A 27,601-nucleotide genomic window follows, 5' to 3' on the forward strand; every position below is an offset into this window, starting at 1 on the left:
ATTTAACCTCTTCTGGGATTCCAGTGCCAGATGGAACGCACACTTAACTATGGTGCCTCACATAGTTGAATAGCCCCTCACCGCCAAAATACACTGATGAAAAGTAGCTACCTAGGTAAATTTCTCTGGGAAATGTAGCAGCCATGAACTTAACCTAGAAAAGGATCAAGATATTCAGAGGGGGCAGGGTGTGGAGACAATGTAAAATGTTCAGAATGTTGTTGCACAGCAACTTTAAGTATGCCAGGAAACTGATTCAGTTACAGTATTTTCTACCTTCTGTGTTTTGGGAATTCTCCTTCACTTTGCTTCTTGTGTACCTACCTTTTAATTCTAATTTAGGAGGGCTGAGCAAGAGGAATTTTGGATTATTAAACTCAAGTTCCCAATTCCACTGAACCATAAATTTCACCCAACCTGGTATATTCTGTAATGATTTACACTCAGCCAGGTAGGCTGACTTCTTTTAAGTCTGTTAAATAGCATCTGGGAAAGAGCTATAATGGATTACAAAAATACACAATACTCAGAGGGAAATGAAACTTGACACTGGCTAGACAAGCAGACATCATGTGCAGCTGAGTCAGACCATGAGACCTGAACAAATAACCCATGTGGATGTCTGGCAAGATATAATGTTCATGAATATATACCTCATCTACTTGGGTGTGAGTCACATGGGGTGTTACTATAAGGGGAGTTTATGACCAATTCCAGGGAAGGATCACATATGTGAACAAGCACACAGGTGTAAGCAGTTAAAAGTACAGACATTAGCCAGTCATCTGTGTTCGCTTACACTTGCCTTTTTCCATTCAAACTGGACAGTGTTAAATGTTTGTTACTGTTTTTCCAGCAGTATATACTGCTTGAAGTTGGAACCTTACAGCAATACATAAATTTTTGATAAGCACAAAATCATATTTCTTATCCAACAGCATGAGATCTAAGTACCATTATAAAAAGGTCTCCAAACTACTGAAGACACCTGGCTGAAAAAGTTAAAGCAAACAAGTTGGGATTCATTTCAACAAACAGGAATCTATGTTTATCTTAAAGAAATCCAGATGATTGTTTTTGAAATCAAGTAAAGCTATGTGGTTTCAGTGCAGAGGTCTGGATCCAGGCTTGTAAAAGACAGCTGCAGGGAATGCAAATGTAACAAAGTACATCCGGCGTCAGTCCATTGAAGGAGATTTTCCTGTTCACACACATCCTCAGCTGGTCATCTTCTGCTTCTTAGCCTGTCCCTCGGGATGGAGGATGACTTGCTTCCACTTAGCTTCTGTGGGTTATGAGATGGCTGATGAAGTCAATGTAGGAACTGTAGAATCTACCACATATGGGGGCAGGAGGTGCCTGACATGATGGGCGGATGAGTAGTATGTGAGGTGGTGTAGCCCTCCACCAGGAACGCTGGACTTCTATGTGATCCTGACACCTGGACTTGAGATTCTCAGTGTCATCCTGAATGCTTGTTCTCTACTTCAAAGGGTCATGGGCCAGGGATCCCCTGGCTGGGAGAGTGGGCAAAGAAGTGGCAGATGGAATACAGCATGGGAAGGTGTGGGGTTATGCAATTTGATAGGGTGTAGACTGTTTTCTAAGTGGGGAGAGAATTCAGAAATCAGAGATGTAAAGGGGCTTAGGAGTCCTGGTGCAGGATTCCCTTAAGGTTAATTTGCAGGTTGAGTTGGTAGTAAGGAAGGCAAATGCAATGTTAGCATTTCTTTTGAGAGGACTAGAACATAAAAGCAAGAATTACTGCTGAGGCTTTATAAGGCAATGGTCAGACTGCATTTGGAGTATTGTGAGCAGTTTTCGACCCCATATCTAAGGAAGGATGTGCTGGCATTGGAGAGGGTCCGGAGGAGGTTCACAAGAATGATCTCGGGAATGAAAGGCTTAACATATGAGGAGCGTGTGATGTCTCTGGGCCTGTACTCAATGGAGTTCAGAAGGATGAAGGGGGATCTCATTGAAACCTACCAGACACTGAAAGGCCTGGACAGAGTGGATGTGGAGAAGATGTCTCCATTAGTAGAAGAGTCCAGGATCCAAAAGCACATCATCAGAATAAAGGGACATGCCTTTAAAACCGAAATGAGGAAGAACTTCTTCAGCCAGAAGGTGGTGAGTCTGTGGAATTTGTTGCATTGGAGGGCTGTGCAGGCAAAGTTATTGGGTTATTTAAGGGAGAGATTGATAGGTTCTTGATTCGTAAAGGGGTTAAGGGTTACAGGAGAATGGTGTCAAAACAGAAAATCAACCCCCACCACCACTACCCCCACCACCACCACCAACCCCACCACCCCCCACGGCCACTACCCACACCACCAACCCCACCACTCCCCACCACCACTACCACCCCCACCACCACTACCCCCCCACCACCACTACCCCCACCACCACCACCACCAACCCCACCACCCCCCACCACCACTACCACCCCCACCACCACTACCCCCACCACAACCACCACCCGATCACTATCACCCCCACCACCACTACCCCCACCACCACCACCCTCACCACTACCAACCCCACTACTACCACCCCCACGACCACCACCCCCCACCACCACTACCACCCCACCACCAATACCCCCACCACCACTACCCCCCCCCACCACCACCCCCCACCACCACTACCACCCCCACCACTACCACCCCCACCCCCACCATTCCATCACTACCACCCCCACCACCACTACCCCCCACCACCACCATCCCCCACCACCAATACCCCCACCACTAGCACCCCCATCACCACCCCTACCACTGCCCCCACAACCACTATCCCCACCACCACTACCACTCCCACCACTACCACCACCACCAACAATAACCGGCAACCAGCAACTACAAGCCTAGCTGGTCAGATAGGATGGGAGTGGACTGTCACGCTTCAAATTTAGCAACTTATCTCAAAATGTGTAGCAGTTTTATATAAGTATATATAACCATGCTGACTGACTGATGTTAATTGATACTTCTGCAAACTTGTGTTAACTAAATAATTTAATTTTACCAAAATAGACTTTTTAATACATAGCTCTTTGTGCATTTAGACCTTTCACATAGATTAATTTTTTAAGCAACTCATTTTCTACCTATTTTCCATATACTTTGACAACCCTTTTTATGTTATATTGTAGGGTATTTTTGAATGATGTAATGGAATTAGTTTTGATCATCACTGATGAAAAAGCAGTACACGTTAAGTTAACTCTTTGTGTTAAATTATTTCTTTTAACTTCCTTCTTTATGCAGCATGGACATTTCTTGGAACGATGACTCATTTCCAATCTCTGACTTTTAAAGAATAATATATTTATGGTTGTTCCTCTGGGTTCATAAAATTGCCATTTTGCTTTATTCGCCTTTCCAAAATACTTTACTTCACTTTTTTGTGTATTCAAATGGCAGCTGCCACTTTTCTGTCCACTCACCAACCTCTTAATGTCCCTCTTTATACTACTTGAAAGATGCTGTTCCTCTCAGTGTGATTTAATGACTCAGAAATTAATCTGGGTTCAGTGCCCTAGCCACTGATGAGCGCTTGCAGTGGTGACCTTGAATGGTAACTTAGAGGTGACAAGTGAATCTCACTTCGAGAATCAGGCTGTAACTCTATTGTCAGGAAGAGTGTTGTAGCACGGAAGAATGGGACAGATCAACAGTCAGTCAGCAGTGAAGTCAGGGTGACACTGAGGGCCTGCTCAAAAGCCCTCTTTTCACTTCTCTTGCTAAGCTATCCATCATTAAAAACACTATACATTTTTGCATACTTTTCCTCATGCTCCACACACTTATAAATTAAAAGAAAAAATTACCAGGTTTTAGCATAACCTGACCGATTTTCATAGATCTGTAAATTCTAATATCAGATGTTTTAAGACAGACAAATATCACTATATGTCCATAATGGTTCAGGGTTTTGTTTTCCTGATAAGGTTCGCAGAAGCAAAGTGCTGACAATTTGATTTCTCTTCATTATTAGAAACCAACCTGCAGAGATCAAAAGGAGTCAATTTGCTTTTATATTAAGACAAATCCCGACAATGCAATCACTTACAGGAGGAGGACAATGTCTGGTTTCACTTTGCAACACCAAGCATATGGAGCTGAATGTCTGAAAGAGGGCTTCTAAGGTTAGATGTGGGCAGTGAACTTGATCAGTGCCGTGCTTCAGATCTGTGAAAGACCTCCCCCAATGGTCTTGTTTTTAATACCTATTCTGTTCACTTATTCATGGAGAACAAGCAGTTCCTCTCTGTAAGAAAGTAATACACATGTTGCAAAAATAAGGAAATCACTTTGCCCGTAGGGTGAAGCAGCAGGCTTGGTGTCTGTATGTTATTTCTTGATTTATAATGGGGCAGGCATGGTAGTGTAGCGGTTAGCGTAACGCTATTACAGCGCCAGCAACCCGGGTTCAATTCCGGCCACCGTCTGCAAGGAGTTTGTACGTTCTCCCTGTGACTGCATGGATTTCCTCTGGATGCTCCGGTTTCCTCCCACATCCCAAAGACGTACAGGTTAGGAAGTTGCGGGCATGCTATGTTGGTTCCAGAAGCGTGGCGACACTTGTGGGCTTCCCCCAGGAAATTCTACGCAAAGATGCATTTCACTGTGTGTTTCGATGTACATGTGATCAATAAAGGTACCTTAGATCTTAGATAATGCTCAAGAAGTTGAGTGTTGCCTAATTACTCTTTCACATACACCAATTATTTGTCTCTGTAAATACACACTGAAACACACAACCATATATTTTTTACCTCCAGGTTCACCTATTCCAGTGCTCTCCTGGCTCTCAACTCGTCTTCCACCCTCTGTAAAGTTGACCTCATTTCAAAACTCTGCTCTGTTTCCTGAGTCCTGTTGGCCCAACTTCTTCTCCTTCTTCTTCAGCAGTCCCTCAGGATCGAGGATGACTTGCTTCCACCCTTCCTCTGTGGAATTCTGAGGTGATTGACTAGGCCAATGTGGGAACCACACGTTCTTCCACAGATGAGGCAGGAGGTACCTGAAGGGGTGGGTGGATGTGTAGTTCGTGAGGTGATCCGTTCCTTCAGCTATTTATGCAGTGCATGTGTGTGCTCCCAACACAGGGACTTTAGATTCTCAATATCATCTCAAATGTTCTTTCCCTACTTTGAATAGTCATGGAACAGTGACTCCCAAACTTGTGTTCATATTAGCACCCATCCCCACAATATCACCTGATAAGTTTTCAACCTTCTGTTCACATCCCTCCATTACCTTATCCTTTCACTGTAACTTCATTGACCTCTGCTATTGTCATGTCCACCGACCTTGAAGGTTGTAAACTTTCCTGAGTGTTTGAAAATCAAAAAATTGCAGATGCTGGAAATCTGAAATAAAATTTCTGACAAAGGGTCACAGACTTAAAGTTTTTAACTGTTTGCCTTTCCACAGATGCTGCCTGACCTGCTGAGTGTTTCCAGCATTTTTGTTCTTTGTGCACTTTCCTAACTCTGGCCTCTTGACCATCCCATCCATTGACTGCTACACTGATCTCTGGAGTTCCCTCTGTAAGCACTGAATTCCCCCCACCTCCTTCTGCTCTGAGTTGTTCTTTACAACCTGTCTCTTTTGATCAAGCATTTGATCACCTGTCTGAATATGCCCTCATGCAACAGCAAGTCAACTATTCGCTGATAACACTCCTTTGAACTATCCTGAGGATACTTCTAAGACATTGAAGATGTTATATAAGTGCAGATTACTAGATTACTATACGAGTTCCACAAGACTTTTTTTTTAAAGGTGACAGCTGCCATTTAATATTGTAGGTTAGATTCTCCACTGGGCACAGGGACACAAATATCTCCCGGACTGCTGTAAATAATGGTTGTGCCTTAGAGATGTGCTGAAATAGTCATGTGATCATGATGGAATTTGAAGTTTCCAATTTCAAACAACTAGGTCTCATCTTTCAAGCAAGTGACTTATCTCCTGGTAAGCAATTGTTGCATGCAGGAGCTGGGAATAGAATGCTATTCTATGTTGCTGCCCCCATACTTGTCTCACACAGCATGTCATCTTTTGCATTTGCATTGGTGCATCTAGTCACCCAATGTAAATCTGTATGGTCCAAGGTGTCCATTTGTATACACCCTGCCTGCCCACATAACACGGTAGTGTAGTGGTTAGCGTAATGCTATCACAGCGCTAGCGACCCAGGTTCAATTCCGGCCGCTGTCTGTAAGGAGTCTGTACGTTCTCCCCGTGTCTGCGTGGGTTTCCTCTGGGTGCTCCAGTTTCCTCCCACGTTCCAAAGACGTACGGGTTAGGAAGTTGTGGGCATACTATGTTGGCACCGGAAGTGCGGCGACACTTGCGGGCTGCCCCCAGAACATGACACAAAAGATGCATTTCACTGTGTGTTTCAATGTACATGTGACTAATAAAAGTATCTTATTTTATATAATTTTTTCTTTAATCTGTTAATTTAAGGGATATAGTTGGAAGCGCCTGTGTTAGTTTTTCACTTCGCTGCCTCCACAGTTCATGGATAATAAAAGACAAACAGATTGGTGCGTCTGGAAAGTGTAAACTGAAAAAGAGCAGATGCTGGAAATCTGCAATGAAGACAGAAAAAGCGAAAATACTCAGCTGGTCAGGCAGCATCTGTGGCAAGAGAAATGGAGTTAATGTTTCATCAGAACTGAAAGAAGTTGGAAATAAAGCAAGCTTAAAGTTGCAACACACACAAAATGCAGGAGGAACTACCAGGTCAGGCAGCATCTATGGAGGGAAATAAACAGTTGCCGTTTCGGGTCAAGACCCTTCATCAGGACTGGAGAGGCAGAGGGCAGAAGCCAGAATAAAAAGGTGGAGGGAGGGGGAGGAGCACAAGCTGGCAAGTGATAGGGCAGTCCAGGTGAGAGGGGGAAGGTAGGTGGGTGGGGGAGGGGGGATAAACGGGAATGATGTGAGAAGCTGAGGTGGAAGAGGCAAAGGGCTGAAGAAGGAGTCTGATAGAAGAAGACAGTAGAGCACGGAGTAAAGGGAAGGAGATGGGAAACCAGAGGGAGGTGATGGGTGGTTTGTGAAGGCGGGGGAGGGAGCCACGGGAATAAGGGAAAACAAAGGGTGGGGGGGAAGGAAACAAGCATAGAGAACAAAAGGGAAGGTTTGTGTCTAGGTCAGTTCAGAAGAGATTGAATGACACAAGTGGTGGTGGTGGTGGTGGTGGAGCTGAAGGCGGGTGGCAAAGGCTAGCAGTAACAAAAGAGAAACAAAGGACTGCCGATGCTGGAATCTAGATGAAAAACACGACGATGCTGGAGGAACTCAGCAGGCCAGGCAGCATCCGTGGAAAAAAGCAGGCGGTCAACGTTTCGGGTCAGGACCCTTTTTCAGGACTTTATTGGGCTTCCCCTTTTCCTACCTTCAGTCCTCGAAACGTTGACCGCCTGCTTTTCTCCGTGGATGCTGCCTGGCCTGCTGAGTTCTTCCAGCATCATCGTGTTTTTCATTTAGCAGTAACAAAAGCTTTGTCTGGAGGAAGTGTAAACAGAAAGAGACAAATGGAGTCAGAAATTAGCCTAAGAGGAGGGATAAATAATGACTGCTGGAAATAGGGGAGACAAGGCAGGAATGGCTGATTATCTAAAATTAATTGCTGAGTCCTAAGGGCTGTAATGTGCTAATTTGGAAGTTAAGTTGCTGTTCCTCTAGCTCATGTCTAACTTTGTTGGAACAACGTAGAAGACAAAAGACAGGACCCAGCATTGATTCAGATTCAGGTTCAGATATTGTCACATACACCAGGGTGCAATGAAATTCCTTGAATTCAGCCATTTCAGATAATCGGCCATTCCAGCCTTGCGTCTCAGATTTCCTGCAATCAGTTTTTCTCTTTCCTCAGACTTCATTTGTCTTCTCTGACTTACACCTCCCCCAGATACAACTTTTGCTATTCACTAACTTTTATCACCCTCTTTAAGCCAGCACCTGTATCACTCCCATCCTTGACCTTCCCTTTTGCTCTCTCTGCCCCTCGTCTCACCTCCTTTACAACTTTAAACTCGTTTTATTTTTAACTTTTCCAAGTTCTAAGGAAAGGTCTTCGAACTGAAATGTAATGCTGTTTCTCTCTTCACAGATGATGCCTGTCCTGCTGAGACATAAGACATAAGGTAACTTTATTAGTCACATGTACATCGAAACACACAGTGAAATACATCTTTTGCATAGAGTGTTCTGGGGGCAGCCCGCAAGTGTCGCCACGCTTCCAGCGCCAACGTAGCATGTCTACAACTTCCTAACCCGTACATCTTTGGAATGGGGGAGGAAACTGGAGCACCTGGAGGAAACCCACGCAGACACGTGGAGAACTTACAAACTCCTTACAGACAGTGGCGGAAATTGAACCCAGGTCGCTGGCAGTGTAATAGCATTACACTAACCACTACACTACTGTGTCTGCCAGCACTTCCAGCATTGCCTTTTTATTTCAGATCCTTGCTGGTGCTTGCATCAAGCAACCCAGTGATACCAAGGAATCTGAAGTGTTGGCTTCTCTAGAAGGGAATGTTAGTTTCAACTGGATCTCATGAACTGCTTATGGTACAAAAGGGAATTCCCCTTTGCATTGAAAGTAAGCATGATAAAATGAGTAACTCTTCAGGGGTTAAGAAGAGTGAGAGGGGACTTGATCAAAATTGAAAACTTGATCGATGTGAAGAAGATGTTTCCTCTTATGAGGGTGCCTAGAATGAAGGGCTACTTCATGCTGCCCCAGAACACTCTACGCGAAAAATGCATCTCACTGTGTGTTTTGATGTACACGTGACTAATAAAGATGTCTTGTCTACTGCTCAAAAAATCGGAGGTCACCCAAAAGACAGAGAGAGTATAATTTTTTCTCTCAAAAGGGCTGTGAGTCTTTGGAATTCTCTTCCTCAGATGGCAGTGGAAGCAGAGTCGGACAGACTTTTGGTAAAACAAGTGAGTGAAAAGTTACTAAGCAAAGGCAGGAATGATTAGTCAGTTCGGTCATAATCTTATTGATAGGATAGAGCATCTTGAGGGGTCAAGTGACCTTGTCCTGCTCCTAATTCATATGTTGATATGTAAAACTGAGGGTAACCACCCCTGCCATCATTTTGTCCAACTACAGTAAAACTCTGCTCATCTGGCTTGTTCAGGACTTTGGTGGTGCTGGACCAGTAGATATTGGATGTTATTCCCCACAATACAAATTTAATTCAAGTGTGTCTACTCCAACACACTTTAATTCACTTTTGTTAGATGTTATGCAGTATAATAATAAATTTTCCAGTCAACTCGATAGGTTTCAAGGGAAATAAGGCTTCAGTCAGTTTTAAGGGAGCATAGTAAACAGAACCAGGTGAGATTAAAGGGAGCATAGGAACCAGGGCCCCTGTGAACCAGATGTCCATGCTTCAGGATTTCCGAATAGTCAGTTAGTGGTTACTGTAAGAGCCATAGATTTTGTTGGTCAACTTCAGTGCAACCAAAGGGCTTGAAGTTTTCTGACCCTTCATCCATTCTGCATTAATTCCTTCTGTTGAATGCCACCTTATCCTGATCATGGAGAGCGTTTGAAATTCTTGAGCTGTCAGGAACTCGAAGCGTGAACATAGTGCTCATTAAGGTGAATGTGATTCACAAGAATGCATGATTCAGCTGGATTAGTCTGAAGGGTATTTTGACAATTTCAGGAGGTCATGTACATAAGTATTTGTAATAATTTGTTAAGTATTAATCAAAATTGAAAATGGATTTCTTGTTACAAATTGGGCATTCACGTTAGACATGTTCAGTGCTGTAAGATATTTTGAAAGGTCATTATCTATACAAAGCAACTTAGTACAGAATCCTGGAACATACTTTGTACAATAATTTACAGCCCTTTAAATAAAAATAAATTTTCCTCATTTCAGACATAAGTGCCCAACCCCTTATCATAAGACTGTACCCCTGGTTCCAGGCCCTCCAGTGGAAGGAAACAGCTTCTCCTCATCAACCTGTCAATCCATCTTAGAATCACATATGTTTTAATGAATATGTGTAATAGAATCCAAGTAAGTCACCCAACATTGGTTATTTCATTCAGATATGAAAACATACTGCAAAATAATTGTTGATAACTTTGGATGCACAGATAGCATTGATTCATTGCACCATGATGCACCAGGTACTGTTAATTGTACTCTGGAGCTCAAGGTAGGCAAACTGTTCTTTTTTTTGTTTGCAAATTCTCATAGAATTCCTATTACAACAACAAAAGAAATACTGGATTGATGGACTTTCAACATGAAACTGCAGATGAAAGAAGCAAGTCACAAAACCTTCTCGTATTTAGAACAAAAAATAAGATCCTTATTAAGTGCCCATAGTAGCAGCCCTTGAGGTAGGTTCAGCATGGTCCCCATAAATGGTGAGTGATACGACTGAGAGTGTGTTATACATTTGTATAGAGATGGTATCCTGTCCTTATGGTGGAAAACTGCACTTAAAGGACAAATAAGACAGACACAGCAGAAAAACAATTCATCCTTATTCCTCCTTTCTCCATACCTTAGAGTATGAGTTCATGCTGGAAGTATAGGACCATAGATTCACCTCAATATTATTGGATGAAACCTATTAAAATCAAAAGACTACAGGTGTTGGAAACCTGAAATACAAGCAAAACAAAATGTTAGAAATGCTCTGCTGGTCAGGCAGCATCTCTGGAGAGAGAAACAGAATTAATATTCTGACTAAATTCTCTACCTAAATTGTCACTGAACTGAAATGTTAACATTGTTTTCTACGCTACAGATGCTGCTTGCTTTGCTGAGCATTTGCAATGTTTTCTGTATTTATTCAGTGACCATGTCAATTGGGGAAATGCAAAGCCTGCAATATACGTTTTATAGATTTTATAGATAATCTCCATCTCTCCCAATATCAGTATCAAGCATCCCTGCAGCAAAAGGTAAACTACTGGAAGAACTCAGTGGATCAAGCAGCAGCTGTGGAGGCAAAGGTATGGTTAACATTTCGGGTTGAGATCCTGCTTCAGGTCTGAGATAGCCAGAATGTAGAAGTGAAAGGGAGGGGTGAGACAGGGGCCGCGAGGTTATAGGTGGAACCAGACGAGCGGGGATGATGGGCAGATGGAGCCAGGTAGAGGAGGGGCAGGGGAAAGGTAGAGATAGAGGCTGGTAGGGGAGAGGTGGAACCAGATAAAGGAGGGATGATGGGCAGATTCGACTACACCCCCTCCCACACAGTTTCCTGTAAAGACACCATCCCATCCTCTCAGTTTCTCCTCTCCATCGCATCTGCTCTCAAGATGAGGCTTTCCACTCTACTGTTTCTGAAATGTCCTCCTTCTTCAGGAAACATGGCTTCCCCTCTGCCGTAGTTGATAGAGCCCTCACACGCACTTCCTCCATTTCCCATATGTCTGCTCTCACCATTCCTCCCCACCGCCTCCAAACCCCCTCCCACCCCCTGCTCTCCACAGACAGAACAAAGATAAAGTTACCCTGGTCCTCACCTTTCACCTCACCAGCCTCCGCACATCATCCTTCGCCACTTCCGCCAGCCCCAACGGGATCCCATTATGAGCCAGATTTTCCCCCTTCCCTCCCTTTCTACCTTCCGCAGGGACAAATCTCTCCACGACTCTCTTATTTGCTTATCTCTTCCCATCCACCGCTCCCCATTTTCCTGGAACTATAGAAGGTGCAACATGTCTCCTGCACCTCCTCCCTCACCAACATCCAGGGACCTAAACAGCCCTTCCAGGTGAGGCAGAGATTCACATGCACCTCCTCCAACCTGGCCTATTGCATTCAGTACTCACGATGTGGCCTCCTCTACATTGGCAAGACCAAGCATAGACTGGGCGACATTTTGCGGAGCACCAATGCTCTGTCCGCAATGGCCATCTGAAGCTCCCAGTTGCAAACTATTTCAACAACCCTTCCCATTTCCACACCGACCTGTCTGTTCTCAGCCTTCTCCACTGCCACTGTGAGGCCACATGCAAACTAGAAGAACATAATCCCTTCGTCCTCTTGGGTATCCTTCAGCCCAATGGCATGAACGTTGAATTTTACAATTTCAGGTAACCCCCTTCCCCTGTGTTCCTTTCCCACTCCCACCAGTCCACTCAGGGTCTCTCTCTCCCTTTGTTCGCCTTGTTCACCCTTCCAGTTCCTCCCCCTCTTGTTACCGACTCATGACCTGCCCCATCTGGTTCCATCCGCCCATCATCCACCCCTTATCTAATTCCACCTGGGTTTTTTCTTCCTTGGTTCACCTTTCCTATCCCCTCCCTCACCTGCTTCCATCTGTCCATCATCCCTCCCTCATCTGATTCCACCTATCATCTACCAGCCTCCATTTCACCCCTTCAACTCTCTTCTAAATACCTTCTATCTTCCCTCTACACTGTCAGTCCTGATACAGGGTCTCAACCCAAAATGCCAACCATCCCTCTGCCTCCACAGACACTGCATGACCCACTGAGTTCTTCCAGCAGTTTGTTATTTGCTCCAGTTTCCCGTATCTGCAACCTCTTTTGTCCTCAAGCATCCCTGCATTAGTTCTAGCACAGGTTAATTGGCCTGTGAAGCTTCTTCTTTAGCCAATCTCAAAATAGTCCCCCATATACTGTATTATTGTTCAGACATTCTGAGCTGTTGAGACTGGCAATTTGGATTGACCTCAGATCCGTCTTGTGATGTGAAATCCACACAAACTCTGATGCATGCCCAGCAGTGGGTCTTCATTTCAATGACAATTTTCCCAGATATTCCAATAAAGATTTGATAAACTAACACATTTCCTGTAAATTCTGTGAGAACGTAGTCCAAATGTTGGAAGCTTATGGCTTGTTAGAAATTATTAGAGGCAATCATTTAGTCGCAATTATAGGGGGATTTAGATTGTGTTAAAATGCTGCAGCTGGTTCTTGTAGAAGTTGAAACATGTTTGGTACTTATAAGATAAAATTAGGAAAATTCCAGTTAATCACATCCTGTGATCCATTTTCCCAAGTGGTATGTGTGTGTTATAATTGTTTCACATAATCTGCGTTTTCTAATGATGCAGGTGTGGTGAAGTGGCCAATGAGAAGTTTCCATTGTGAATCACATCAGAATAAAAAGAGAGCAGAAAGGAAGATTTAGCCTCTGGCTGTTGTGACTCAAGTGGACTGCTGCACAACAGTCATTTAAATACTGCAATAGAATTTAGGTTTACATCTGTAAACCTGTTAAACTACACTGGCAACAGAGTAGTGTATTTCCTGTGGTTGAATAGTTTTTATGTGGTGGAGGTTCTTTAGCTGAGAATAATCAAGAAACTGCAAAACAAAAGGACGAGAACTATCCAAACAACAAGCAGACTCAATATATTCCCTTGGAAGACAACATCAAGCAGCTTTATATGTCAAGAATTGTGTAGAGATTTCCCGTATATGAAATCACATTATTTTGTGACGATAGTGGACTTGAAGGAATGTATATTTTTGCCTTCACTGTATAATGCCAGACTCCCCCCATCCTGAATATCTTCTTGATCAATATTGTCTCACTGTTCTCAATCCAGTGGCTGTTTTGAAATCAAAGACAGTAATAAATATTATAAAAAAAAGTTACCCCTTCTCAATCAAATATGGTCACTAGGTTCTAGAGATGAAATTATAAGTAATGTAGTAATGCACAAAATCAACAAGTATAAAGTTCAGGAAAGAATTTCACATAACAAAATAAGTTAATGTGGAATAGATAACAGTGTTATTAAATAATCACTTTTGAAATATATGTATATAGACATAATTTCACTCTTGCCTGCGCTACACCTTCCTTGGCTGAGCATTATTTAAAATAATGTTCACTTCCCCTGTCTCAGCACACAACAAATTTGAGAATCCTTTTTGCTCTAAACAACTTTTAATATAATCAAAATAGTTAATAGAATGCTGTCTTTTATATCTGGAGGACTGTGCTGTGAGGGAATAGGAGTTAAACTGCAGTTGTGCAAACTTTGCTTAGATCACACCTTACATATTGAGAACAGTTTGTGTATGATATTATAGGAAAGATATATTGGCCTTGCAGAGCAAAGTTACCTGGAGTTCAATAGTTAAATGGCAAAGAGTGACTACAGCAACTAGGATTATATTGAAAGGTAATTTGAATGAAGTTTTCAAATTATCAAGGGAATAGATAGATTAAAAACTATTTTGACTTGTTGTGGAGTCCAAGCCTAAGGGCATAGTTCATATATCAAAGCCAGACTTTTGAGGTTAGAAATTTAAAAAAAACAATGCTGGAAATACTCAGCCAGTCAGGCAGCGTCTGTAGAATTAATGTTTCTGGTCAATGACCCTCTATTAGACATGCAGGAGGAAGGAAACAAACAAAAGTGTGTCTTAAGCTGCAGCGAGGGGGGTGGGGTGGGGTAGGGATGGAGAAAACCAAGGGATTGTCTGAGATAGTGTGGAGACTGCAGTTGACACAATGTTTTTTTGGAATTGTCTCATTAATAGATGAATTAGGGCAATTAGAGAGAGGGGGAAAAAGAAACAAAACAATGTGCTGGAATTGTGAGAGGTAGAGTACAGCAGTTGCCAGAAATGAGAAAAAAATGAGAATGCTGGAAATGCCAAGCAGGTCAGCAGCATCTGTGGAGAGAGAGAAAAACGAATAAGGTGGATGATCTTGTATCAGAACTGGCAAGTTCTAACAAAGAATCTAGTTCTCTGAAATTGTTGAATTCATTATTGAGTCCCAAGGGCTGCAATGTGCCTAGACAAAAAATGAGACACTGTTTTTCAAGCTTACTTTGAGCTTTGCTGTAACTGTGTAGGACACCAAAGGTAGAAAGGTCAGAGTGGAAATGGAATCTGGAATGCAAGTGCCAGGTCACTGGAAGCTCAGTAGGGCTGAGAACTGAATGACGGTATAGGCTTGGTAATTGGAGACAAGAGGGTGGATTGTTTCTGTGATTGGATGCCCATCACTAATGGTGTCCCACAAGGACTTTGTAAGTGAAGTGCAGAGTAACTTCTACACACAACGTGATAGACACTTGGAGCTTTCTTCCACAAACAATATTGATGCTAGGCAAAATATGAATTTTAAGTCTGAAACTGTTGGATATTTAACAACATTTGATAAGCGACATTAAGTAAAAGTTGGTTTACAGAATGAGGTAATAGATCAGCTATGATCATTTAAATGGCAGAGCAGACTTGAGGGCTGAACCTGTGGTGATTTTATCCCAGAGGTACAGGTGATGCCACCCATCGTGAGATGTTTTACCTTGGCTTCTAAACCTTTCCTTCAAGGCTGCTTGAAGAAATAAGAGTAAGAAAAAATGGAATGCTAGTTCTGAGGCATCCCTCAGAACAAAAAACATATCCAGCATGCTATGCCTTAGTCTTAAGAGTGCGCCTTTGTAAGAGGGAGTGAATTTCAAACTAAATTTTGATTATTTCGATCTATATAGAATGGGGTTCAGATTTGCAGAAATTGTTTACTTTGAAGTAGAGGAAACTACAAAGAAACTGCAATGAGGTATTGATAAGATGGTTTAATAAAATAGATATTAAAAGCAACAACTCAAGTGGATCAGACCTTTAATAAAACTAATGAAAACTGGGTTTTATGGCAAAAGGAATGTGACATATGGTCCAGATGTAATAGTAAATCTGTTTAAAACCTTAATTAAACCACAGTTGGAGTATTGTGCATGGTTTTGGTCTCCACACTCTCATGGCTGGAAACAATCAATTGGATAAAGTGTATATTAATAGGCTTATGTTTAGCATAAATAAAAATGAAACAAAGACATGAATAATCGAGACATTTTTGTTAAGGTGGCAGAGCTTATAATTTGAGAGTGAGTTCTAAAATTATGAAAGGATACAGAAGAATATGAAGAATTATATTTTCCAACGGTCAAGATATTTAGAATCGGAAGACATAAATGTAAGATTTACATGTAAACATCTGGCAGAGGATAAAAGCCAGGAGGAGTTGACACCAATGGTTATGAGGCTGTAGCACACATTATTAGTGCAGGTAAATGAGGCAGACATTAGATCAACATTTAAGAATAGGTAAGATAGCCAGCTGAAAGAAGGGTAAATACAGAGATGTGGGAATAGATTATGTGGACAGGATTAGTTGTTCAATAAGTGAAGGAACTCCAGCACGGACTGGTTAGCCTGAAAGTTTGGTTTCTTTTGTAATCTTTCGTTTCCACGTTCCCAGAGGGTAAGACTGCAAACAAAAATTGGGCACATGCACACCTCTGCTGTTGACAGTTAGTTCCATGGCTTAAATGAGATGGATTCAACACAATCGATGTCAGTACTTTCACCAAAGGAAGTAACTTCAGACATCACTAAGCAGTGAAACTTTGCGACTGGTTTCTGACATTCTGACTTCCATTTCTGCACTGTGAGCTTTCAGTACTTGGTTATTACTCAATTTATAAAGTGGCCTTTATTGTGTAGATGAATTCACAAAATGACTTTGTGCCAGAACATCGGAGGAATGTTCTATAGGTTAAGTAGATGCTTGGAATTTCCTTTCTACTTGTATGGCTAAATCGCATATTTATAGTTTCAATTCAATTGAAAATCAAATAGAACCAGCCCAAGGGAATGTGAATATGCAATACATGTTAATGTAAATCATACTTCTGTAAATTGTCACTCATGTTGTACCAATACGCATGATTTTGATGTGAAAATAGTCATTGTAATATCAGTTAATCTCTTTTATTCTTCAATAGTTCATTGTCAACTATTTACACAGTTTTATTTTCCGCTGTGTGGAACAGTGATATTATCTTAAATGGTCGTTCAGCCATGAAAAGATTCCTCAGTGGTATACAGTAGCAAATGTTGCATTTCTCCTTCTACTGTTTACTCTGGGATTCTCTATGCTTCCAATAATGATTTTGAGGTTCTCAGTACTATTCTGAATGTTCCTTCTCTACTTTGAGCATCATGGGCGAGGGATTCCAACAGTCAGTTGTTGCTGCAACTTCTACTGACAACTGTGATAGAAATGCAACATTTGCTACTGTATACTCAAAGAGTTGCATCCACTGAGGAATCTTTTCATGGCGAATGACCATTTAAGATAATATCACTGTTCCACACAGCGGAAAATAAAACTGTGTAAATAGTTGACAATGAACTATTGAAGAATAAAAGAGATTAACTGATACTACAATGACTATTTTCACATCAAAATCATGTGTATTGCTACAAGATGAATGACAATTTACAGAAGTATGATTTACATTAAAATGTATTGCATATTCACATTCCACTTGGATCTCTTTTTCTGTGACAGAGCTCTATATCTGTTTCAGGAATCTGGTGTCAGGCCTGAGGTATATGAGATCTGCCCAATGAAGGTGAATGAATGCGATTCAGGCCTCAGTGAGGCAGATGTTGGCCCGGGAGAGGTCAGTGACATTGGTTCACGTATCCCTTTGGTGAATTTGGAAGATGTACTGCAGTTCAAAATAATTAAATACATGGAATATTGAGATATCACTTAAGCTATTACATAGTGCTATGCAATTACAACCCAAGTTTGGCTTCACCTCTTGCATGGTTTTGCAGTTCTTATTTCACTAGTACTGCTAACATTGACTGTCCAGAACATTATGGAAGTAACCAAGTCATTTCACTATCCATCTTTAAAAAATTCTATCCCTCTATTTTCATGCTGACTCTTAGCTAAACTAAATTGTCAATTTCAAGTGCAAATGTTGACTATTATCTGATTATATTTAGCCAGAGCAGAGCTAGCTTTGATCCTTGGTCTGTGCTGAGTTATGATAACTCAAACAGGGTAGCTGCTGAGGTACTACAGAGATCCTTAGTTTTTCTTGGCTTTGTTATCCAGGGATAACTGTAGATGTAGCTATAAAGAATGGCAGTTTGGAATTGAACAGACATTGAAAAATCACATACCGGCATGTTGGTAACTTCAAGAAAACATATATATGGCACTTAAGCTGAAATTATTCCAACAAGAAAGACTAGTCTGTTCTATGTAGGTAATAAATATACAGTTGGAAGGCTTTTGTTTGCAACATAGAATCAGTGCTGCCTCTTATTACAATGTAATATGCCAGTTATCTCCTTATCGCAGCTCTGATATTATACCTTCAGATATGAAAGAAGCATTGGAACAAAAGCCCCTCTGTACCTGCATTGAATATTGTATTACACTAATGTTATGACTTGCACAATGCCAAGTGATCAAAGATGTTAAATTGCACTGCTGTAATGATAGCATGTTTTATGTTCCCTGCCTTTTGAAAAAAAATGAATTTTAAAAACAGAAAGTAACATGCCGGTAGAGAAAAAAGTAAGTTAAGTGCAGCAACAATGCTTCAAGCTCTCTGGATGTGGATTTGGCATGAGAACTGTGGCTTTAGGGTGCTCCATTTTCAGAAGCGCCCATATAATGCCAGAATTGGGAGGTGAGAAAGAAGGTGCTGGGGAAATTACTGCTCATGCAAAGTTAATAACAAGTTTTAAAATTATGAATCATTTTGAAAATGGGAAAAGAGAAATATTTGCTTTCTGGGATTGCAAATGTTGTGTTGATCTTTATTTCAAGAGGTTTTAAGTACATGAGTAAAGACTACAATTATATGGGCTCTATGTTCAGGTTTATAGGCTGCATGTCCTTAACTTATTAAACTCCAGCAACACTTCTGGGCACAGCTGGGATACCTGAGCCTTACTCTTCATTCTACCCTTGGCTATGTCCCTAAAGAGTGAGAGTCAACTGCAAGGGGTCACTAATTAAAAATTAGCACTATTGGTACAAGGGGAAACATCAGGAGACATTGGTTCACACAAAGGGTTGTTGAAGGCCTGATGATAGAGGCAAAGGTATTGATAGATATTAAGAAGAAATTGATTAACTGCTTAAAATAGAGAGAAAAGAGCAATGGGATTAGACTTTGATTACTTTATCAGAGAGCCAATGCACTTAGGAAGGGCTGAAGAGCCCACACTGTAAACTTCTTTGACTTTATTAGTAAGAGTTTGCTTTGAACAGTGAAAGTTTTATCTGAAGCAGAAACTGTGTTAGTATGAACCATGCAGGAAAATACGGTGTAATTGATCAATGTTGCTCTGGGTGCCAATGACTTAATTGCATAATCTGGCTGAAACAATTCAAATAAAAAGCTGTATTTAGTCTTTCCATCTGGTTGTAAGTGATACTGAGATTTGAGATCCATAAGAATGAATCGTTCTAGTTTAAAATATCTCCCACACAAGCATCTTATCCAAACATTTTCCACATACAGAAGTAATTGGCATTCACTCACAACACTACCACATTATTTTTCTTGCTTTCACCAGAAAGACAAATTGGGAAAAATGCAGCTTACTTTATGCACATAAAGGTAAAAATAAATCATAATGCAAGAAAAAACCTTACAGGTCTATATTCACAAGATTGTAATAAAAAGCATTCATTGAGCAGTAAAAGTAACAGATGAGATTTACGAAGAACTCTAATAAGCTGAAGCAATTGTCAGGAACACAAGTCTCACATTTAGTTTACACATTTGTAGATATTTATGTTCAAAGAGTACAGATTATGATCAGAAGTGCCATGAAGCTCCGTTTTGGAGTATAATATGTATATAGTGGTATATGGAATGGTGGAGGTTGGAACACACATGCACTCTCTCAGTTCTGCTCTGCCTCTGATCTCTGTGAAATTGCTGTGGGAAGAGAAAATGTTGAAGCAATTCCAAATAGGTGGGGAGAGAAGGACAAAGGTGATTAACCAGTGAGATTCAAAATCCATGTTTAATAGTCTCTGAAATGAGTTACTGAGAAATCAACATTCAGTGGAGTGCACACCCTTACTCTACAGTATAGGGACGTAGCCAGGGGCAGAATGCAGAGTAAGGCTCGGGTACCCCAGATGTGCACAGGAGTGTTGCTGGAGTTTAATAAGTTAAGGGTATGTATCCTATAAACTTGAATTTAGGCCCCATAGAATTGTAGTCTTTACTTCTGTACTTAAATCCTCTTGAAATAAAGGTCAACGTACAATTTGCCTCCCTAATTTCTTGCTTCATCTGCATAATAGCTTTCAGTAATTTATGCTCAAAGGTATCCAGGTCACTTCAACATCAACATTTCTCAACTTCATACCATTTAAAAGATAAGGTTTTCTCTGCAAATGGATAACCTCACATTGTTCCACATTGTACTCCAACTGCCATTTTGTTTCCAACTCACTTAGATTGTCAATCTCTCCTTTAAGTCTCCATGTATACTCATCTGTATATAAATTCCCTCTTAGTCTTGTGTGATCAACAAACTTGGAAATGTTTTGTTAGATCCCTTGAGCTAAATTGTTAATATAAAATCATTGATGATGAGGTGGTGATGTCATTGCCAAATACAAAATTCTTAAGAAGCTCGATTGGGTGGGTGTACAGCGAACATTTCCTCTGATTAAGGTAGAACCAAGGCATCACATTGGTAAAATAAGTAAGAGGCCACTTAGTTCTGAATTGAAGAGAAATTTCTTCACTGAGAGGGTGGTGAATCTTGTATTGGGACTGAGATAGATTGGCTGGTTGAGTGGTGTCGCAACAACAACCTCGCACTCAACATCAGCATGACCAAGGAATTAATTGTGGACATCAGGAAGGGGAAGTCGGGAGAACACACACCAGTATTCATTGAGGGATCAGCAGTGGAAAGAGTGAGCAGCTTCAAGTTCCTGGACGTCAACATCTCAGGGGATTTATCTTGGGCCCAACACATTGATGCAATCATGAAGAAGGCATGCCAGCAGCTCTACTTCATTAGAAGTTTGAGGAGATTTGGTATGTCACCAAAGACTCTTACAAATTTCTACACATGTACAGTGGACAGCATTCTGACTGGTTGTATCACCGCCTGGTATGGAGGTTCCAATGTGCAGGATTGAAAGTGGCTGCAGAAGGTTGTAGACTCAGCCAGCTTCATCAGGGACACAGCCCTCCGGCCATCGAGAACATCTTCAGGAGGCAATGCCTCAAGAAGGCGGCATCCATCATTAAGGACCCTCATCATCCAGGATATGCCCGCTTCACGTTATTACCACTGGGGAGGAGGTACAGGAGACTGAAGACCCATACTCAATGTTTCAGGAACAGTTTCTTCCCCTCTGCCATCAGATTTCTGAACAGTCCATGAACCCGAGAACACTACCTTGTTATTCCTCTTTTGCACTATTTATTTTTGTAGCTTACAGTAATTTTTATGTCTTGTACTGTACTGCTGCCGCAAAACAACAAATTTCACGACATGTCAGTGATAATAAATCTGATTCTGATTTGGAGATGACATCACGGAGAGCTGTGGAGGTAAGGTCACTGATTGCATTCAAATCAGAGGTGAATTTTTTTGGATACCAAAGGAATCAAGTATTAGAGGAATAGGGCAGGAAAATGTTATTGAGGTCAAAGGTCAACCTTGATCTTGTTAATTGGTGAGTAGACTCAAGGAACCAATTAGAGAATTCCTGCCCCAATTTTTTTTGTATTCTTCAGCCTTCACATCGTGACACTTTCACACAGGCTGTTGACAAGACAATGGTTGACATGCCTCCAAAGGATTGACACCGGAGCACAAACTTGGGAAAAGAGAGAGATTTTAAGGCCATCTTAGGAAACAAAAAAAGGAGTGAGGCAAACAGCTTGGATGGGTGGAAGAATTCTAGAGCTCTGGATCTTAGCAGCTGTAGGCACAGCCCTCAAAGGTAGGGCGTTTATATTTAAGAATGAGCAAGGTGCCGAATTTGAAGACCGAGCATACCTTGGAAGTTTAAATCGTGGGATGCAATTATGTAGATAGGAAGAATCAGGTGATGGAAGAGTCTGAAAACAAGAGTAAGAATTTTGAAGTCAACTCATTGGTTTACTGGTAGCCAATATAGCTCAGCAAGAATAAGAGTGATGGATGAATTTACAAGGATGTTGCAGGGACTTGAGGAACTGAGTTTTGGAGAGAGGTTGGACAGGCTTGGACTTTATTCCATGGAGTGTAGGAGACTGAGAGGTGATTTTATAGAGGTGTATAAAACCATGAGGGGCATAAATGTGCACTGTCTTTTCTCTGGGTTGGGGAATCAAGAACTGGAGGGCATAGGTTTAAGGTGAGAGGGGAGAAATTTAATAGGAACCTGAGGGGCAAGTTCTTCACCCAGAGAGTGAAATAAGCTGTCAGAGAAATTGGTTGAGGCAGGTACATTAACAACATTGGAAAAGTACATGGAAAGGTACACGGATAAGAAAAGTTTAGAGGGCCAAATGCAGTCAAATGGGACTAGCTTAGATGGGAACCTTGATCTGCATGGGCCAGTTGGGTTGAAGGGCCCGTTTCTGTGCTGTATGACTCTATGACTCCACGAATGTGATTTAGTACCAACTGGGACAAGGGCAGCTGAGTTTAGGATGACCTCAAGTTCATAGATTATTTCAAGGAAGAATGAAGGAGGCCAGCTAGAATTCTGTTGGAATATTGAAGTCTGGGGTGACAATAAAAGCAGGGAAAAGGGTTTCAGCAGCTGAGAGGCTGAGGCAGGGTGTTGTCAGGCAATGTTAAGGTGGTGGAAGGAGTTGATCAAAAGGACAGCTTAGATATGAGGTACAGAATTTACTTAGGTGTCAAAAATTACACCAAGTTTCTGAAGAGTCTAGCTCAATTATTTCAATAAAATAAATAGATGTCCTGATCAGAAATGGGGATAGAGGCTTGAGAAAGGGGAAAGCCATCTTCTTGGAATGACCTTCCTAAAAAGTCATCCACACTTAGAATATTGTGTTCAGTTCTGGTTGCCTCACTGTAGTAAGGATGTGGAAGCTTTAGAAATGGTGCAGAGGAGACTTACTAGGATGCTGCCTGGATTAGAGAGCATATTTTATGAGGATAGGTTGAGTGAGCTAGGGCTTTTCTCTTTGGAGCAAAGGAAGATGAGTAATGACCTGATAGAGGTGTACAAGATGATAAGAGGCATAGATCGAGCGGACAGTCAGAGACTTTTTACTGGGGCAGAAATGGCTAACATGAGAGGGCATAATTTTATGGTGAATGGAGGGAAGTACAGGGGGGACATCAGAGGTAAGTTTTTTATACAGAGAGGGGTGGGTGCATGGAACGTGCTGCCAGGGGTGCTGGTAGAGGCAGATACATTAGGGACATTTAGGAGACTCTTAGATAGGCACATGGATGACAGTAAAATGGAGGGGTATGTGGGAGGGAAGGGTTGGATTGATCTTAGAGTAGGTTAAAAGGTCGGTGCAACATTATGGGCCAAAGGGCCTGTGCTGTGCTGTAATGTTCAATGTTCTTTGTTCTAAGTGCAAATCTTTTTGTTACTGATGGGTTAGTGGCATGAATAGACACCAAAAAACTGTATGAAGTATAACAATAATTAACAATATGTTTACAATCAGGCCACACCGCAGCTAGAGAACTGTATATGAAAGTCACAATACCACCCCTTCAAAACCTTTCCAAATAAAGAAACAAAGTCAAACCTACAAATAATCTTGTGTAATTTAATACATTGAAAGTAGCTTCAGAAATTGCATTAGAAATAAAAACAACATGGTGTAGAGAACGTCGTATGGGCAGGGAGAGTTGCAGAATACGTACAGTATGCCCCAGCTCTTAGCTCTTTGTTAAGTATGTCATGTGAGGGAGAACTCAACTGTCTTGTCACACGAGAGGGGTTTTCTCAGTTTTTTTGCTGCACTGAATAATGTTAAATCAATTTAGTCACAAAAGAAAACCTCTCAATAGTGATTTGTAAAAATCACCTCTCTTCCAACCTCTAAGGATTGAGCAACTGACCTATTTCCACTCCCTGCTCTTAGAAAGGAGATCTTTCAATAGGCCTGGGGTTGAGCCATAGATAAAGTTACAAACTGCCTTGTGATTTATGAGGCTTTAGACAGCCACACTCAAACCAATCTTAGTCAGACTTGATCAGTTGAAAATGAAGTCATTTTGACAGGTATTTTTTGTAGCTGAATGACACATAAATTGTAATATTCGTGCTGTGCAATGTTATTTTAAAGGAATAACTGGCTAGAAGAATACAAAGTAAACCATCGAATGATGGTGGATCGCATTCTCTGCAGCACCACCAGTCCAAACAATTTTGAATCAGAACAGACTCACTTCAGATGAAGCAAGAATTAATGGGCACTAGGAGCACATACTGTACCAGAATATACTGCAAAACATCTTCAAGGATCTCCGGGGAAATTGTTGCCAAAAAGAACAAATAGACTATTTGTCTGTTGTTGAAAACTTACAGGCACAGAAGCTCCAATATTTTGAATTCTGCAGAAAAGGGGCGTAACTGAGGTACGTCCACACAGGTCATGTTCAAGCCATTACAGAAATGGTTTTTATGATAACTGCATAAAAAATCTGGGCAAGAGGTAAAAGCTAACTGAGATTTCACTTACAGAAATATGTCACAATCCTTAATAAGCTGTATTTCTCCAACATATGTTTCAATCCAATTATACAACTGAACCATATCACATACTAAAAAGATATCATGCAACCAAAAATTCACATTTAAAAACCTATAGAAACATAGACCAATTCTTCCCATTTGCAGGAAATGCAACATAATGTTTACTCCTTGCAATGGTCTCATTTCAATAGCAGTAATATGCTATTAGCTTAATTGCTCAACTATCTTAGCAAAGAATGATTAAAATACTACTTAGACTAATTATCAGGGTGGACCAAAATAACTCATGCCAAATGTCATTTTACCTATTAAATACATTTAACAAACCACAAATGAATAAATAATAATTGGTCTCTTTTATATTGTTTGGTAATATCTCAAGCATGCAGACTTTTTGATAAATGAATTCCTTACCTCAGCAAAGAAACTATAGAAGAAAGAGAATAAACAAAATAAAGTAAAATAAAAGTGCAGGGGATAGAACAGAGCAAAAATTGAAGGGATTTAAATGAAGATGGATGGAAGAAATAGATTGGAAAATAAAGGACTTCACTCAGGTCTGTGGTTTCAGGATAGAATTGGCTGGAATCAGAAACCTATGCCGTTGTGCAATGTGATGTTAAGCCATTCAGTAGAGTGAATGGTATATCTTCAGTATTTCACAACCCCATAAACATGAGGAGGGAAAACATGAATTACAAGCTTTCAGCTAATGGGCAGGAGTAGGCCACTCGGCCCCTACAGATTGTGCCATCATTCAGTAAGGTCGTGGCTGATCTAATTGTAACCTTCACTCTGTATTCCACCCATACCCAGTAACTTTTCAACCCCTTGCTTCTCAAGAATCTATCTCTAACTTAAAAATATTCAAAGACTTTGCTTCCACAGCCTTTTGAAGAGGAATGTTTCAAAGACTCATAACTCTCCAAGAAAAAAGGTTTTGCTTCATCTCTGCCTGACTCTTTATTTTGAAGCAATGACAATTAAAAAAAGAGACACAAGAGACTGCAGATGCTGGAATCTGAAACATAAAACAAACTACCGGAAGAACTCAGCGGGTCAGACAGCATCTGTGGAGGCAGATGGATGATTGATATTTTGGGTCGAGACTGTACATCAGGACTGAGAGTGTAGATGGGAAATAGCTGGTATCAAGAGGTGAGAGGCAGGGATAAGAAACATTCGAAGAAACATCCTCTCTGCAGCCACTCTGTCAACCCTCAGGGTCTTATATATTTCAATCAAGTCACTTCTGATTCTTCTAAACTTCAATGGATTCAAGTCTAGCCTGTTAATATTTCTTCATAATATAACCTGCCCATTTCAGGCATCAGTCTAGCCAACCTTCTCTGAAATGTTTCCAACACATTAATATCCTTTCTTAAATGAGGAGATCAAAACTGTACACAGTATTGCAGATGCTGTCTCACTATTGCCCTCTATAAGTGAGGCAAAGCCATCCTTCCTTTGTATTCAAACCCCTGGTAAGGTTTCTATAGTTGGTGGGCACTGGAAGGTATGTATTGTGCAGTACAAGGAAAGCCATCATGATTTGACTTGGAAAGTTTAATTTGGTTTGGCTCATTTGGCAATCACCATTTGCACCCCTTTAAAAGGCAAATACTTTTGATTTAAGTGTTTTCTATTTGATGAAAGTGTTGGAATTTGATAAGTGGAAGCGTTGGAAAGGGGGCAGAGAAGATTTACCAGGATGCTTCCTGGTTTAGAGAGTATGTATTATGAGGAGAGACTAAGAGAGCTAGGGCTTTACTCTTTGGAGAGAAGGAGGATGAAGGGAGACATGATAGAGGCATACAAAATATTAAGAGGAATAGATAGAGTAGACAGCCAGCACCTCTTTCTTAGGGCACCAATGCTCAATACAAGAGGGCATGGCTTTAAAGTAATGGGTGGGAAGTTCAAGGAAGATATCAGAGGGAGGTTTTTCACCCAGAGAGTGGTTGGTGCATGGAATGTACTGCTTGGGGTAGTGGTGGAGGCGGATACGTTGGTCAAGTTCAAGAGATTGTTAGATAAGCATATGGAGGAATTTAAAATAATAGGATACGTGGGAGGAAGGGGTTAGATAGTCTTAGGCGTGGTTCAAAGGTCGGCACAACATGGTGGGCTGAAGGGCCTGTGTTGTGCTGTATTGTTCTATGGTTCTATAGCTCTATGACTTGTCTATGCAAGGTGATAGTTTAAATAGTAGAAATAGATGAGGGTAACTGCTACCTAGTGGGTCCTACAAGGAGGTTAATTAAATAAGCTGTTATGATAGCTCCCTGACTGAATCCTACCCTCAAATACCTACAACAAGTAACACTGGGAAAGGTAATAGAGGTTGTTTTCCTCCTATAGAGGCTTCTTTGACATCCTAATACTTTCTGCAGTGGAGGAAGAATCCATGCCCATTTGTATTTTCTCACCCAAGGATAGCTCTTGGTCAAAATATAGACATACCAGTCAGTATATGCTAAGGTGAAAATGACAGCTACGTTGACACATAATAAAATCAGAAAGTGCTGGAAGTACCCAGCAGATCAGGCAGCATCAGTGAAAAGAAAAACAGAGTTAATATTTCAGGTTGAAGAGCCTTTGCCAGAACTCCTCGACCTGAAACATTCTTTATCTTTCCCCAAATGGTAGGGTAGGGATGTGTTCAGCACAGCTTTGTGGGCCAAAGGGCCTGAATTGTGTTGTAATTATTCTATGCTCTATGTTCTATGCTGCCTGACCTGCCGAATGCTTGTAGTGTTTTCTCTTTTACTTTCTATTTCCACTATCTGCAGTTTTGTTTTCAAATTTTCAACTACATACAAAATAACAGGGCATAACCTGTAAACTTGGAGAAGGAGATAATATCTGCTAATCCTGCTAAAGTCCTTTCCACTTTGGATTTATATTGCTCCCACCTTCTTGTGTATCCTTTTTTCCCTGCACAGCTATTCTTTACAAGGCATCAAAGAGTTATTTATTTTCCCAATTTAATAAGGTTATTAAAACAATTAAGTCCTTCCTATTACAAGTCAGCATACCACAATC

General features: G+C 41.1%; 1 long non-coding RNA gene across 1 annotated transcript; it reads right to left on the minus strand.

Moving 5' to 3' along the window:
• Positions 1-4,791: 4,791 nt before the first annotated feature.
• LOC127568872 (uncharacterized) lies at positions 4,792-25,104 on the minus strand. The gene is made up of 3 exons (XR_007956095.1): positions 24,971-25,104; positions 10,581-10,680; positions 4,792-5,031 (listed from the first exon to the last, which is right to left on the minus strand). It is a non-coding gene; the product is annotated as an uncharacterized LOC127568872 (long non-coding RNA).
• Positions 25,105-27,601: the final 2,497 nt, after the last annotated feature.

Source organism: Pristis pectinata, chromosome 3 (genome assembly GCF_009764475.1).
Source record: "Pristis pectinata isolate sPriPec2 chromosome 3, sPriPec2.1.pri, whole genome shotgun sequence".
Taxonomy (NCBI): Eukaryota; Metazoa; Chordata; class Chondrichthyes; order Rhinopristiformes; family Pristidae; genus Pristis; species Pristis pectinata.